Source organism: Mesoplodon densirostris, chromosome 4 (assembly GCF_025265405.1).
Source record: "Mesoplodon densirostris isolate mMesDen1 chromosome 4, mMesDen1 primary haplotype, whole genome shotgun sequence".
In the NCBI taxonomy this organism is placed as follows: domain Eukaryota; kingdom Metazoa; phylum Chordata; class Mammalia; order Artiodactyla; family Ziphiidae; genus Mesoplodon; species Mesoplodon densirostris.
In genome coordinates this window covers 73137930-73152935 of record NC_082664.1, presented here as the reverse complement: position 1 = coordinate 73152935, position 15006 = coordinate 73137930, and positions in this window count along the sequence as shown.

The window sequence follows — 15006 nt, the reverse complement described above, 5'->3', positions numbered from 1 at the left end:
AGGCTAGTTATAGGTACCTTTTATCAGATTGAAAAATTCCAATCTAGTCCCAGTTGTTTAAATTAGGGGGGGTAGGTTAAATTTTTTAAACAATTTTATTGTACTATAAGGTACGTATAGAAAAGCACATTAATCATAGATATACAGCTCAAATAATTTATACAAAGGTAAAACAAATGTGTAATCAACCCCTGATCAAAAAGCATAACATTATCAGGGTTCTCATAGCCCGCCTCATGCCCTTTTTCTTTCACTACCCACTACCCACATCTACCAAGGATCATTGCTATCTCACTTCTAACGTTGTATGCTATTTTAGTCTGTTTTTGAAATTTATATAAAAGAAATAATACCATATTTATCTATTTGTTTATGACTTCTTTTACTGAATATTATGTCTATGAGGTGCATCCATGTTGTTTTATAGTAGTTTATATGTGCCTATCCTTGAATTCCTAGGATGCTCTTAATTCAGTTTAATATACTTTTGTACATTGAAAAAGATCAGTTTTCTAATCTGAATTATTTCATCTTTCTTAAGAAATCATATCTACCTATATTCTTTCTCATTCTTCCCTTATGTGGTTTCCACATAACATAATTTAATGCCAATTGCATAAAGTGAATTCTCTCTTATTTGAGTCTCAGGGACAGACTTTAAGGGAAAGATTATTTGTTAATTTGTGGGTTTAGAGAGCTTGTATATAAAGCTGTTTTATGCAGTAACGAGAGAGAGGGAGTGTGTGTGTGTGTGTGTGTGCACATGTGCGTATAGTGGTTCCGGTGGTTCTCAATCAGGGAGCCATTGTTTCCCCAGGGGTACATTAAGGTAGTGTCTGGGGACACAATTGTCACAACTCTAAGGGTGCTACAGGCATCTAGTGTATGGAGACCAACTATGCTGCTAAATATCCAACAATGTACAGGGCAGCCTCTGACAACAAATAATTTGGTCCAAAATGTCAATAGTACCAAGAATAAGAAATACTGTTATAAAACTAATTTGATTAACTTAATGGTTATAAGTGTTTTAATTAGCTACGTTTACAAGTCATATTCTTCTAGAAATGTAACTCTTCTTATTAAATGTTCATATTCATTGGCTAATTTTGTTCTTAGTTTTCTCTTACTATTTTTAATCTCTGCTATAATTGTAGCTCTGTTTGCTATTTGTTGTTAATATTATCTATTTGTTGGTGTTTGCATTGGCTTATACCATATGCCAAAGGTATGTTAATCAGAATTGTGCTGTCTTTCATATTAGATTTAGAACTTTAAATCCATGTTAGGCTCAGGTGTCTAAGAATTTTGAATTTTTAGATAAAGCTCTTTCTTCATCCAAAGTCCAAGGGGAAACATAAGTTTACTTGTGATCTCTCTTTTCCCGTGTGTGTGTGTGTGTGTGTGTGTGTGTATCTCCACTGTTTCACTGAGGATGAGCTCTCAGTTTTGTGAGGGACTATTGGTGATAATCTCTTTTCTCTCTCAAACACAGAGAGAGCATTATCCTCATTTGAGCATTAAAATCCAAGATCCTTCATTTGTTAAGGAAAGAAATGAATGGCTCCCCCACTCCACCCCAGCCAAATTATCAGCTTGTGTATTTCCTTCTTTACTTTTAGTTCCCTTTACAATTTTGGTCCCTGAAGTTTTCTCATAATTATAATTTAAGTATTGGCTATGCAGTTAAAAGTACTGTTTAAAATTTAATCACACATTTCCAGCTGTTTGGGATCAGATGGATTTTCAGATTACTTAGATTATCATATTTCTGGAAACAGGAGTCATTCCACCATTTAAAATAAATATTTGCGTTTTGTAAGTTATTTGAAATAAATTTCTCATATTTGGCATGTTACTTGCCATTTCAGCAGAATTCTTTGATTTCATAATGTATAGCTACAATAATGAAATAAAGAGAATATCATCTATAAAGTGTTTCTTGAGTAGGACATAAGAGTCATTGTCAGGCCTTATTCATTCTCTTATATCAAATTGAGACTATATGTAAGTTATCTGATGTTGAGGCTTTTTTAAAAAACTCTTCTGGAGAAGTTCTTATTGTAGTAGGCAACTCCTTCAACATGAATTTCTGTCAGTCCTGGAAAATACAAACAATGCCAGATTTGTTACTAATTAACAAATTTACTTAAACATTAAAAATGGAGTCCTTGAAAGAGTTAAAGTTTTTGAGTTATGAAATGCAAAAAATTAATTTCTAACAAGAATAAATGAATGAATTTAATGAATAGGTGTAACTCACTAGAATAAAGGAAAAATCTGAAGAAGCAGGCTTTGAAAAATCAAGAACCATAGCAGTTTTAGGCATTTTGGTTTTAAGAATTATTGTACAGTCCCTTCAGAACTCCTAGGATGAAACAGCTTCAACTCTTTTCAATCTTTGTCACTCAGGTTGATTGAAATTCTTTGGAGAGAAAATCAAATTGATCTAACTTTGGTCATGTGCTCACCTCTTATCTAGTAGAAGCGAAGAATCTTTATGGAAAGTCTAACAAGTTCTCACAAGGAGAAGGCTTGGTTTCTGTATCAGTTAGATACGGTGTGTCAACCATACTGTATAACAAACAACCATAAAAATCTCATTTTAAATAACAATAAACAATTATTTCTTATTCATGTCTCAGCTGGGGTTTGGCTGTTCTTGGCAGGGCTTACCTGGGCTTGGCTCCAGAAGAGGTGTTGTTTTAGCTCTGCTTCATGTGTCTCTCATTTTTTTGGAGCCTGTGCACTACCTGGGGACATCTTTTCTCATGGTTCTTGCTGAAGGGCACCAGAGAGCACTGATACAAAGCCTCTGTGTCATGTATGCTAACATTCTGTTGCCCAAAGCAAATAACAGCTTATCCCATGTCAGTGAGGTGGGGAATATACTCTGCCCACTACTGGAAGAAACACCAAGGATAAGAATGCAGAGAGGGGGGAATACTGAGAATAAAGTCCAATCTGCTTCCGTTTCCGGAAGGGTAATTTGAGTGCTTTATCAAAATATCAACAGAAAGACACTTGACTGGGAAAAACTTCACATGTACAACACAGTGTCTAAGACATGACTTTAAAAGCACACTAGATAAAGAAATCAATATGGAATAAACTAGGAAAGGTAATTTTCATTAACTATATTTCAGAAAAGGAAAAGTTTATTTCTTTTAAGTCATGCATAATTTAATTTTATAACTTAACCATGTTCCAGTTTAGTTGCTTGGTGTGGGGAAATCTGACAATAAAATTTTCAAAGATAGGTCTGAATTTAAAGGACATCAGAATACTTTCTCCTTTGTTTTTTACCCATGTGTTTTCCCTTCCTTTGAAAACATTTACCCTGAATAAACCAGATTAAAATGTACCTGATTTCAATCATAATGGGAAAAGAAATGTTATGTATTTTGGAGAGCTTTGTAGTGCAATCTTGGATTCTCATCGCACACTAACTTTATTCACTAATTCTCCACTATGCTTTACTTTCCTAATTCATAATGGTATATATAAAAAACATAGGGCCTTTATAAAGAAACTACTTGTGGAAAAATGGCAGGTTGCATTTAAGGTAATATGTGAATTCCTACTCCTTAAGGGAAGTATTTTCAGGAGTTCAGTTTTTAAGGTTTAAGGAAAAAATTTGAAAGTTTAAGTGAGGAGGAGGAGAAAAAGTAAGGTGTTGGAAAATACTAGGGGCATACCCCTTCAAGAAGAAAGCAAAACCCTTAAAGGCAACCCTCTTAAATTCAGTTGGATTGTGTCTTAATTGCCCGGACTCTGTACACTTGACATTGGTTACCTAAAATTTTTCCATATTAGGCTTGTTTTCCACCAAACACCTGCTTACATTCCTATATGATGTGACTCTTAAATATTTCTTAGATTTCTTCTCTTCTCAGTCCTCCGATATCTGGTATCTGGACCTAATGTCCAGGACAGTGTCTAGAACACTGTGTGCTCCTTAAATTTCAAAGACAGAAGGAAAGCAGAAAAGAAAGTCTCCATTTTCAGTGTACTCTGAAGGGAAAACATTCTAAAAGTGCCCATCTGTGGATTTTCCCAGGTGTGCACAACACTGTATACTTTTAGATGATGAGGACTTGGCAGTAGATTTCCACTTTAGAGATCTAGAGTTCTTGTTTGTTATGATTGTCTCCTCTTGGTCTTGACTGCCTCTTCCTTCTTCTAAGCATGACAGTGATATCAGCTGAATTTCACTCCAACCCTTCTCCTGAAATTGGAAGCTTTGTATTTCCTCCTTGGCTCCAAGGATCAGATTTAAATGCTGTTTCAGCCTCCTGCTGCACAGGGAACCTACAGGATATATTCTGTCTGCCTTGCCATGGAGGACAGGCCTATCAAGCAAGTGGTAGAAAACCTAAGGGGGTTGCTTATACACTGGAATTGGCCAGTGCAGTGAACAGCTTGCTTCAGCCCTTATTGCAAACATGTTAATTCAGGCTTAGTTATACTAAAACCTTGAAGGCCTGCCCTTTAAAAATTAAATCTGTTCTTTCACACAATTATTGGCTGAATATAAATTATACTGAGGTCCTAACTAAAGCTTTGCCACAGCTGTGAGAATAGTTAAGCACAGATTAGCTAGCTTAGCCTGAAAAACTGCCCATGGCATGGGGGAAGCAGAACTTTGTTCACATGTGTTTTGCTTTGCAGCATGTCAAATTGCTGTCATGGCAAAGGACTGTTTCCTGAATAATTTTTCAGAGTTCTGGGTGACTGTCCTTTGGAAGTGATCCACCTGTAAATAGGCTTATTAGAAAGATTTTGGGGGTCCAACCCGTAACTTATAATGATTTAGGGTTATTTGTATGTTTGAATACTCATTGTTTGGATCTCCTCCTATGTTTGAATTGGTGTTAATTTAATAATATATTAAGTTAATCATATGAAATTGTTATCATTCATTCAACTATTTTTGATCTACAAAAATGGCATTTCACATGGTTCAACCTATAGCTTTGATTTCTAAAACCAACTTAAACAATTTCTATTTTAGTGTTCTAGATATTTAAATCACTAATTTATCAATCAGTTCATGAATATAAACAGTGAGGAAAGTGGCTCATCTTGAATTCCCCTTTGAAGCCCTAGGACTTCGGGCCACAATTTTGCTTTGATTGATGGAGTCCTTCAGAAAGGAAAGGAGTCTTTATGCTCTTTTCTTTATATTTACCAAAGCAGACATCCTGAGGGTTAGGGACTCCGTGTTTTTCCTTTTCCCTTTCTCTGGCTTCTCCTTTTCATGAAAAGTCCTCACTCTGTTCTCTCTTCTTACTTGACAGTCTTGCAATGGATAAGAAAAAATTCTTCTTCAAAGTTTTACTTGGACAGAGTTCTGAAGAGGAACCTAGGCTTCTCTTCCCATAACTCCTAGAAGCCGGAGTAAGCTCAAGCAGCTACTTCCTGCTTCTGAGCCAGTCTTCTTCCCTGGAAAGAGCTGCCACTGAGTCAGACAGAGCCCTCCTTTTTATTAAGGATATGATCCTGAATAGGTTGCCTAACCTATTTGAGCATCAGTTTCATCGTTGGTAAAATGGAGTTAAACACCACCTACCTCACAGGACTAATGTAATGATCAAATTTGTAATACATGAACCATGAAACGTTTTTCTCTGTTCATAGTGTATACTCAGTAAATGTTACCTTATTTTTATCTCTCTAGGTTCTTCAAACCCAAGACAAATTTCAAGTGGAGGATTATGCAGCTGTAAACTTTTTCTCCTTCTTTTTCCCCTTTAATTACCCTCATAGCTAATTATGGGGGTAATTAAAGGGGAAATTGCAAGTTTCATCTTCTCCACTCCTTCCACTAAAAGGATCATTCTCCTAGTAGTAGGACTCTGTTCTAAGATGGTTATGTTTTGTGGCTTTGTTGTCTTCCAGGGGCTTCCCTGAAAATTTTGGAGTAGGTTCTAGAGTGTGAAGAAGAAGAAATGCCAACATGACTTTCAAAACACAAGATCAATATTCAAAAAGAGTCCGTGATTGTGCATACCACCTATATGAAAGCTCTTTGAAATATAATAAGTTATCCTATAAATTGAATCTGGTAATTATAAATAATATTATTAACATTCCCCAAATGTTAATGAACTCAAGTGAAGATTTGTATTTATATAGTTTTCCATGTTATTCATTTTGAAAGTCTTCTTGAGGATTGTTAAGGACAAAAAAAAAATGAAAAGCTTCTAAAACAGTGCCTCTTATTGTAGGATGTATGAGACGTGGGAATGGTTTTTAAAAATTAATTTAGCATTTTTGGGGAATATTTACTAAGAGCCCAGCACTATGCTAGAAGCACATAGTCTCTCTTGCTGTTCCTTACCCTGGTCTATACTTCCTGACTCAAACCCTATTGAAAAAGCTCTGAAAGACCTCTGTCAGCTTTCTGGAAAGTCTCTGCTCAGAAACAGAGAGTTCTCTGTGTTGTATCTCTAGGGAACAGAAGTGTGATAGTTGATGGCTGAACTGGGTACAAATACAGCTATAGAGCTTAGTGAACTGCCAACTGGAAATAGCTCCTTGCTAATTCAAATGAATTTCTTTATTTGATTGCCTTCAACTACCAGTATTACTTTGGGAAAATTCTATTCTCTTTGGAAACACAAGGTTACAAAGGAGCCTAGGAATGAAAAATGTAGGGATTGAAATACCAATGAATCTAGAACATTTATTGTCCAGATCATATATTTTTCTGTAGGCTTTTGTATTCTCAGCCCATGAGAAGAGCTGAAGAGAAGAATATTTTAAATTCAAGGCTTGAGAATACATTTTACACACATTATATATAACATTTACAGAGGTGGGATTTAAACTCTCTTAGATTTCTGTAATTGGTGTCCCGGTAATGCAGTGGAGGGCTTCTGTGTAGTTTCAGGTGTTTTAGTTTTATTTTCTTTGATTTATTTTTTTCTGATAATGTTAGATTCTTGTTAAAAGTTTTCTTGTTAAATGAACTTTGGTATAGAATTAGTGTTTTCTATCCAGACTTCCCCTAGAAAATATAGCAATTGTATCACTCTAGGAGTATGATAACCAGAATATTCCTACTAATTTGTTGATGGCCAATTTTTAAAAGATTCTATAATGTAGATTCCATTATTGCTATTGATATGAGACTGTGTCTCTTATATTTTTCACAAATGAATTGAGGACATCCATTTTCGTTGAATGAAATTATTTAACAAACATGATTAACTAAAATTATGGCATAGAAATAAAATTTGTATGTAAAAGTATGTGTATATTTTCAAGCAAAATCCTTTTTACTTTAAAAGAGTTGTATTCTGGCCAAAAGATAGTTCAAACAATTGTGCTATTATCTAAATAGACAATCTATTTTTATTTTACTTTATTTTATTTTATTTTATTTTATTTTTTGGGCTCAAAGCTTGTGGGATCTTAGTTCCCTGATCAGGGATTGAACCTGTGCCCCCTGCAATGGAAGGGTGGAGTCCTAACCACTGGACCTCCAGGGAATTCCCACCAATCTATTTTTTAGATTGATCATTTTATGTTTACAAAGTACAAGTATTCCTTTGGAGACTTTAGTTGCTCTGCAGAAACTATCGTTACCATTGCTGATCCCATTCCATTAAAGGTGCATTAAATATATACTGAGGCTTTTAGGTTAGCTAACTGTTGCACAGTAAATTTGTGAAAGACACATACTAGAATATGCAAGCATATCTTTTATGGGAGAGCATTAATTCATTCTACATCTTGCTTTTCAGATTATTTATAATTTTTACCTATTGAATGAAATGAAGATCATTGACCATTGTAAACAGTTTTTGTAAAACTATATCTCTGTGTCTTCAATGTCTCTATAGCTTTCAGATGTGTAAAAGTGGTATACTTAGGAATGGGGGCACAAAGGGTCAAGGTGATGATTTGTGAATGGTTTTCTTGTGGGAGAAGGGACAAAAAGGGGGTCATTTTACCGTCAGATTGTCAATGGATGCAAATGAAGGCAAATTTTGTATTCAATATTGACAGATATTTGGGAATGATGAATCATAGAACTTTAATGAAGCAAAGGGAATCACAAATAAAAAAGGGAAATAACAGAGAGAAATAGACAGATATGTGTGGTTACCTGGCCTTTACTTTGTTACGGTTGCTTACAATGATTTTATTAATAAATTCCATTGAGAAATGAAGATAGAAAAAAATTAGGTCATTTAGTAATCTAATAATACTCAATTTATTTTGGTATATAGTATTCTAGATCTAGGTCTTGGAGCAATTCTCAGTGGATATTCTACGTACACCCTTAAACTCTTCATCATTCAGCAAGTCTTTGTGAAGCTAAGCCCCCAGACAGAATCACAAAGGTATATACCAAAAATCTGTGTTGGATTGGTGAGACAGGACCTCTCTAGTCATCACTAATTTCATTTAGAATAAGAATTCTCCCCAAAAGCTCAGTCTCTGCATCTAGGTAACCAAATCCTGTTTAAACTAAGAGTACTTGAAAAGGTTGTATTAAGCATGAGATTTATAAATAAAACAAAGAATGGAGTGGAAATAGCTGAGCACCTTATATGAAATAGTCTATATTGGTGATTCTAGTCTTAACCACTGAGCTGTCATTACTGGGATATTGCTGGCATCCCTGACCAAGTGTAGCTGGGACAGTAATCTTTTTGGATCTGGTTTCTTCTTTTGTTAGCCTCTGATATGCATTGTTTTTCTTCAATATAAATGCTAAATTGTGCCATGGAGAAAGCCTTATACCTTTAAGTTTAGCCATTATGGGCTTTTTGCCTCACCAACACAGATTTCATCAATGCTAATGAATAGTTATAGTTTATCTAATTCTATTTACTGTTTCATAAATGAACACAATGCAAGAAATTTTAGAAGTCTAGAGGATCATCTCTCCTTATCTGAAACAGACTAATGCTTACTGTAACAGACCTTCTAAAAGAATTCAATCCTTGTGGCTGTCTTCTGAAGCTGGAGAGTTTTAAGAGACTTTCTTGACTTTTAATAACAGAAAAGACCTTCTAGGCTGTGTAGCTCTAAAACTCTCCTATTTATTCTCATATACATTGTGCTGTGGTTATTTCTTGTCTCTCAGTTTAAGATATCACTCAAGCACCTGGGGCCAGGGTTAAAAACTTTTTCATTACAAGCATAGTGGTCTCTTTTTCAGCTTTTACATTGGACTATCTTATTCAAGCTTAATTTCAAAAATATTTATTAACTGTTTACCTATGTGCTATTTGATGGCCAAAAGCAAATTAAGGGGGGGTTAACATTAACTGTATAATGTAGCAATGGCATTGCAAAATAAATTAAGCATCGCAGTGAGACATATCAAAAAGTATACAGTGGAAACAGACCAGAGTTTGGTTGTAGTCCCATTAGAGAAGCATGTGTTTGAATTTCACAGGACTTCTGGGTTTTAAACTCATTGCTAAGTTTCACAAATGAAGTGACATTGAACACTTGTAAAGCAAGAAACATAGGCATTATGATCATTGGTTTAGAAAATAACACTGTGAATAAAATAAATACATAAATAGATTTAAGATTTCTAAATTTAGGCTGTTTTATTTCCTAATATTTAGGCAATAATGAGAGACCCATAGTATACATATCTTGACAGAGAAATGTCTATTTCTATACTAGAACTTTCATAGATACTAATAATTCTGGAAAAATTTTGTGTGATTTCCTCTAAGTGGAAGGAAGGTTGGACAAATCAGCAATTTCAAATAACTGTAAATGGAATCACAATATTCTCAGCTGCTCTAAATGAAACTGGAAGAGAGGTCAGAGACACACCACTTGCTGGCTTTTGCCCTTGGTCAACTTGCCAACTCCCACCTACTCCTGAGAAAACACTGTTTATGACATCTGTAAAAACCAGAGTCATGCTAGTTGCTATATTCACAATGAGTTCTTAGTGAAGAGTTAATGATTAAAAAAATGGAACTGTTAATGCACTGAAAATTATATGGAGGGCCTGTGTCCGTGGTAGCATTTATTTACTTAGGCAATGGTTATCGAACGATTGCTTTTACAAATTACTAAATCTCCATCCAGAAAGAAATGTTACAAGTTTTTCTGCCAAGGATTTTTTATTATGAGTATTCCAATTACATGAAAGAGGGCTTAAGATCTAGGAACACATTTTGAAATCACTTTTATAAATTAATTTTATAAATGTGCATTGACTACATGTTCTGTTCTGTCAGGGGATCAAATAATTCTTATCTCCTGAAAGTTCAGATTCACTGTTTTAGATTACATTTTTTCATTATATTGTGTTTTAAAGCAGCTATTAAATGAACTCAATTATTTCCTTTTAGTGGGTATTTGAAAAGAAAATTGCTGGTTGTCTCTTCAAGTAAAGTAAACATATGCAACAGTAGCAATGTCAGTATCACTTAGTATTTATAGGTTTCTACTCTGCACTGAGTATAGTTTAATAGTGTTCTGAGATCATGATTTCTGCTGCACGTCATCATCATAATCGTTCATATTAAGTGCACATCATCATCATAATCATTTTTATTTATAGGCTATTTATCTATCTATCTATTTATCTATCTATCATCTATCTATCATGTACCTATCTATCTCTATGTCTGTGCTCTCTGAAACCAGAGTGTACATAATCTTGAATAAGATAGACAAGTGATTAAAGATATCATCCCAAGGAAAGATGGATAATAGTACATTGATCAAGACTGTGGTCAGCCTTAATAATACAACTCCCGCTGAGGTCTGTGGGCATGTGAACATAAATTTTTAACTTTCTGCACTCCCAGTTTGCCAATGGAATGGAAACAGCTCTGAAAAATCATAGCAGGTTTTTTTCCCTATGAAACAGACTTACTCAAAAAGCAGAATAAACATTTAGAAAACTTAAAAAAATTCGTTCCTTAAAAGTTAAAAACTTAGATAACAGTATAAGAAGAAGTACACACTGCATGAAACTGAATCAAAATTATTAAATTAAAACAGTGTGAGCAATGAGTAATAGTCATGATAATGCTGAAAAAATAAACCAGTTAAGAAGATGAAAAGCTAGAGAAGGAGGCTCATAACTCAAAAGAGAAAAGATGTGATGTGGAGGACAGACCCAACAGATTGAAAAAACATGACTGATGGAAAGAGAGGTCATAATTAAATAAATAATTATAGCACACTATCCTAAACTTAGAAAGACTTGAATTTTTAGATTGAACAGGTTTACTGAATGTAAGTCAATATTCACCTAAGAAATTTATATTTACACATGTGCTGAATTTTTGTTTTACACTTAAAAGTAAATTTAAAAGATTCTATAAGGATCCAATTAGGATACAAAATAGGTTCAGACAAAAGGAAAAAGAATCACATTGACTTTATATTTTTCATATAACAGATATTGGATTAACATTTAGAGAGTTTCCTCAGGTCTAATAACTCTATATCTGTGTGTGAGAACAAAAGAGTATTCTAAGATTTCTCACATCAACTTCCTAAAGAATGCATTCAAATAAAGGCATAAAAATCATGACTTGATGAAGAAATAAGTTGCTCTTGCAGAAGTTATTGAAGCCAATTAAATAAAGATCTGTCTTATAAATTAATGCAATTTTCAAAAGAAATTCTGAGGTAGAAACAGATGATACCATAACAGTAATTATAAGACATCAACATTTCAAATTTTTTTAAAACATGGGAAAAGGATAGTGGGTCAATGGGAGAGGTCTCTGAGGTTTGGCATACTAAATATTGGGCTCTATGCTAGGAAGTTAATACAGTATTTTTTTATAATCACTGATAACTAGATAAAATAATATAAACTAAATATAAGCATGAATATATTAATATAAAATATGTCTTTCAGATAATTAGGAAACAAAGCAAAGAGAATACACATTGAAAAGGTTATAAAACAGAATCAAATGAATAATCCCACATTTACAGAAATATTGCATACATATGTAAATATAAATTAAACATGAACATTTATTAACTTATTCCACTGAAAGATAATTATCTTTAAGTGTTGGATGGTAGATTATTATAGATTTATCATTTTATATTTTACATATTTTCAACAATGACTATCAATTATATAATGACACAAAAAGTGATTTGTTTTTACTAATATCATAAAATTTAAACTAATTTTATATACATACAATGACATTAGTCAATACTTCTAGAGAATTTCAGCTAATAGAGTATTTTCAGTGACAAATTTGAAGAAAGAAATTAAACTTGATTTAAAAAAATTTTTTAACATCTTTATTAGAGTATAATTGCTTTACAATGGTGCATCAGTTTCTGCTTTATAACAAAGTGAATCAGTTATACATATACATATGTCCCCATATCTCTTCCCTCTTGCATCTCCCTCCCTCCCACCCTCCCTATCCCACACCTCTAGGTGGTCACAAAGCACAGAGCTGATCTCCCTGTGCTATGCAGCTGCTTCCCACTAGCTATCTATTTTATGTTTGGTAGTGTATATATGTCCATGCCACTCTCTCACTTTGTCCCAGCTTACCCTTCCCCCTCCCCATATCCTCAAGTCCATTCTCTAGTAGGTCTGCATCTTTATTCCCGTCTAGCCCCTAGGTTCTTCTGACCATTTTCTTTTCTTTTTTTTTGTTTTTAAATTCCATATATATGTGTTAGCATACGGTATTTCTTTTTCTGTTTCTGACTTACTTCACTCTGTATGACAGACCCTTGGTCCATCCACCTCACTACAAATAACTCAGTTTCATTCCTTTTTATGGCTGAGTAATATTCCATTGTATATATGTGCCACATCTTCTTTATCCATTCATCTGTTGATGGACACTTAGGTTCCTTCCATGTCCTGGCTATTGTAAATAGAGCTTCAATGAACATTTTGGTACATGACTCTTTTGAATTATGGTTTTCTCAGGGTATATGCCCAGTAGTGGGATTGCTGGGTCATATGGTAGTTCTATTTTTCATTTTTTAAGGAACCTCCATACTGTTCTCCATAGTGGCTGTATCAATTTACATTCCCACCAGCAGTGCAAGAGGGTTCCCTTTTCTCCACACCCTCTCCAGCATTATTGTTTGTAGATTTTTGATGATGGCTATTCTGACTGGTGTGAGATGATATCTCATTGTAGTTTTGATTTGCATTTCTCTAATGATTAATGATATTGAGCATTCTTTCATGTGTTTGTTGGCAATCTGTATATCTTCTTTGGAGAAATGTCTATTTAGGTCTTCTGTCCATTTTTGGATTGGGCTGTTTGTGTTTTTGATATTGAGCTGCATGAGTTACTTGTATGTTTTGGAGATTAATCCTTTGTCAGTTGCTTCATTTGAAAATATTTTCTCCCATTCTGAGGGTTGTCTTTTCATCTTGTTTATGGTTTCCTTTGCTGTGCAAAAGCTTTGAAGTTTCATTAGGTCCTGTTTGTTTATTTTTGCTTTTATTTCCATTTCTCTGGGAGGTGGGTCAAAAGGATCTTGCTGTGATTTATGTCATAGAGTGTTATGCCTATGTTTTCCTCTAAGAGTTTGATGGTGTCTGGCCTTACATTTAGGTCTTTAATCCATTTTGAGTTTATTTTTCTGTATGGTGTTAGGGAGTGTTCTAGTTTCATTCTTTTACATGTTTCTGTCCAGTTTTCCTAGCTCCACTTATTGAAGAGGCTGTCTTGTCTGCACTGTATACTCTTGCCTCCTTTATGAAATATAAAGTGACCATATGTGCGTGGGTTTATCTCTGGACTTTCTATCCTGTTCCATTGATCTGTATTTCTGTTTTTGTGTCAGTACCATACTGTCTTGATTACTGTAGCTTTGTAGTATAGTCTGAAGTCAGGGAGCCTGATTCCTCCAGCTCCATTTTTCTTTCTCAAGATTGCTTTTGCTATTCGGGGTCTTTTGTGTTTCCATTACAAATTATGAAATTTTTTGTTCTAGTTCTGTGAAAAATGCCAGTGGTAGTTTGATAGGGATTGCACTGAATATGTAGATTGCTTTGGGTAGTAGAGTCATTTTCACAATGTTGATTCTTCTAATCCAAGAACGTGGTATATCTCTCCATCTATTTGTATCATCTTTAATTTCTTTCATCAGTGTCTTATAATTTTCTGCATACAGGTCTTTTGTCTCCTTAGGTAGGTTTATTCCTAGATATTTTATTCTTTTTGTTGCAATGGTAAATGGGAGTGTTTTCTTAATTTCACTTTCAGATCTTTCATCATTAGTGTACAGGAATGCCAGAGATTTCTGTGCATTAATTTTGTATTCTGCTACTTTTCTGGACTCATTGATTAGCTCTAGTAGTTTTCTGGTTGAATCTTTAGGATTCTCTATATATAGTATTATGTCATCTGCAAACAGTGACAGCTTTACTTCTTCTTTTCTGATTTGGATTCCTTTTATTTCTTTTTCTTCTCTGATTGCTGTGGCTAAAACTTCTAAAACTATGTTGAATCATAGTGATGAGAGTGGGCAACCTTGTCTTGTTCCTGATCTTAGTGGAAATGGTTTCAGTTTTTTACCATTGAGGACTAAACCTGATTATTTTTAATTACTTAAGCTCAGTTACTTTTTAAATATATAATGAAAATGACATTTATTGAAGATGGATTTACCTGTGTATTTATCATACATCCAAGTTAATTCAGAATGGGAATTGAGAGTAGTTAATGCATCATGGAGATAGCCAAGGTGAGTCTTAAAATAGTACTATAATGTAAATGCATGCACTCAACATTTTACCTCTTAAAGAGGTAAAGACCTTAAAATCTCTAAGAGGTCATATTCAAGAAAATGTTCAAAACAAGGACAAAATTAGATTTCATTTGGTTTTAAGTCTTCCCTTGGGAAAGTACACAAGTACTGTAATGAACATTTTGGGAATGAGCATATCTGATATTATTTAAATTTCATAATTTTATTCACAGATTAATAATTGAATGAGAGGTGATGCATAGAATTTGCTCTGCTGTTAAAATTTCAGCAAGAAAAATTAGGGAA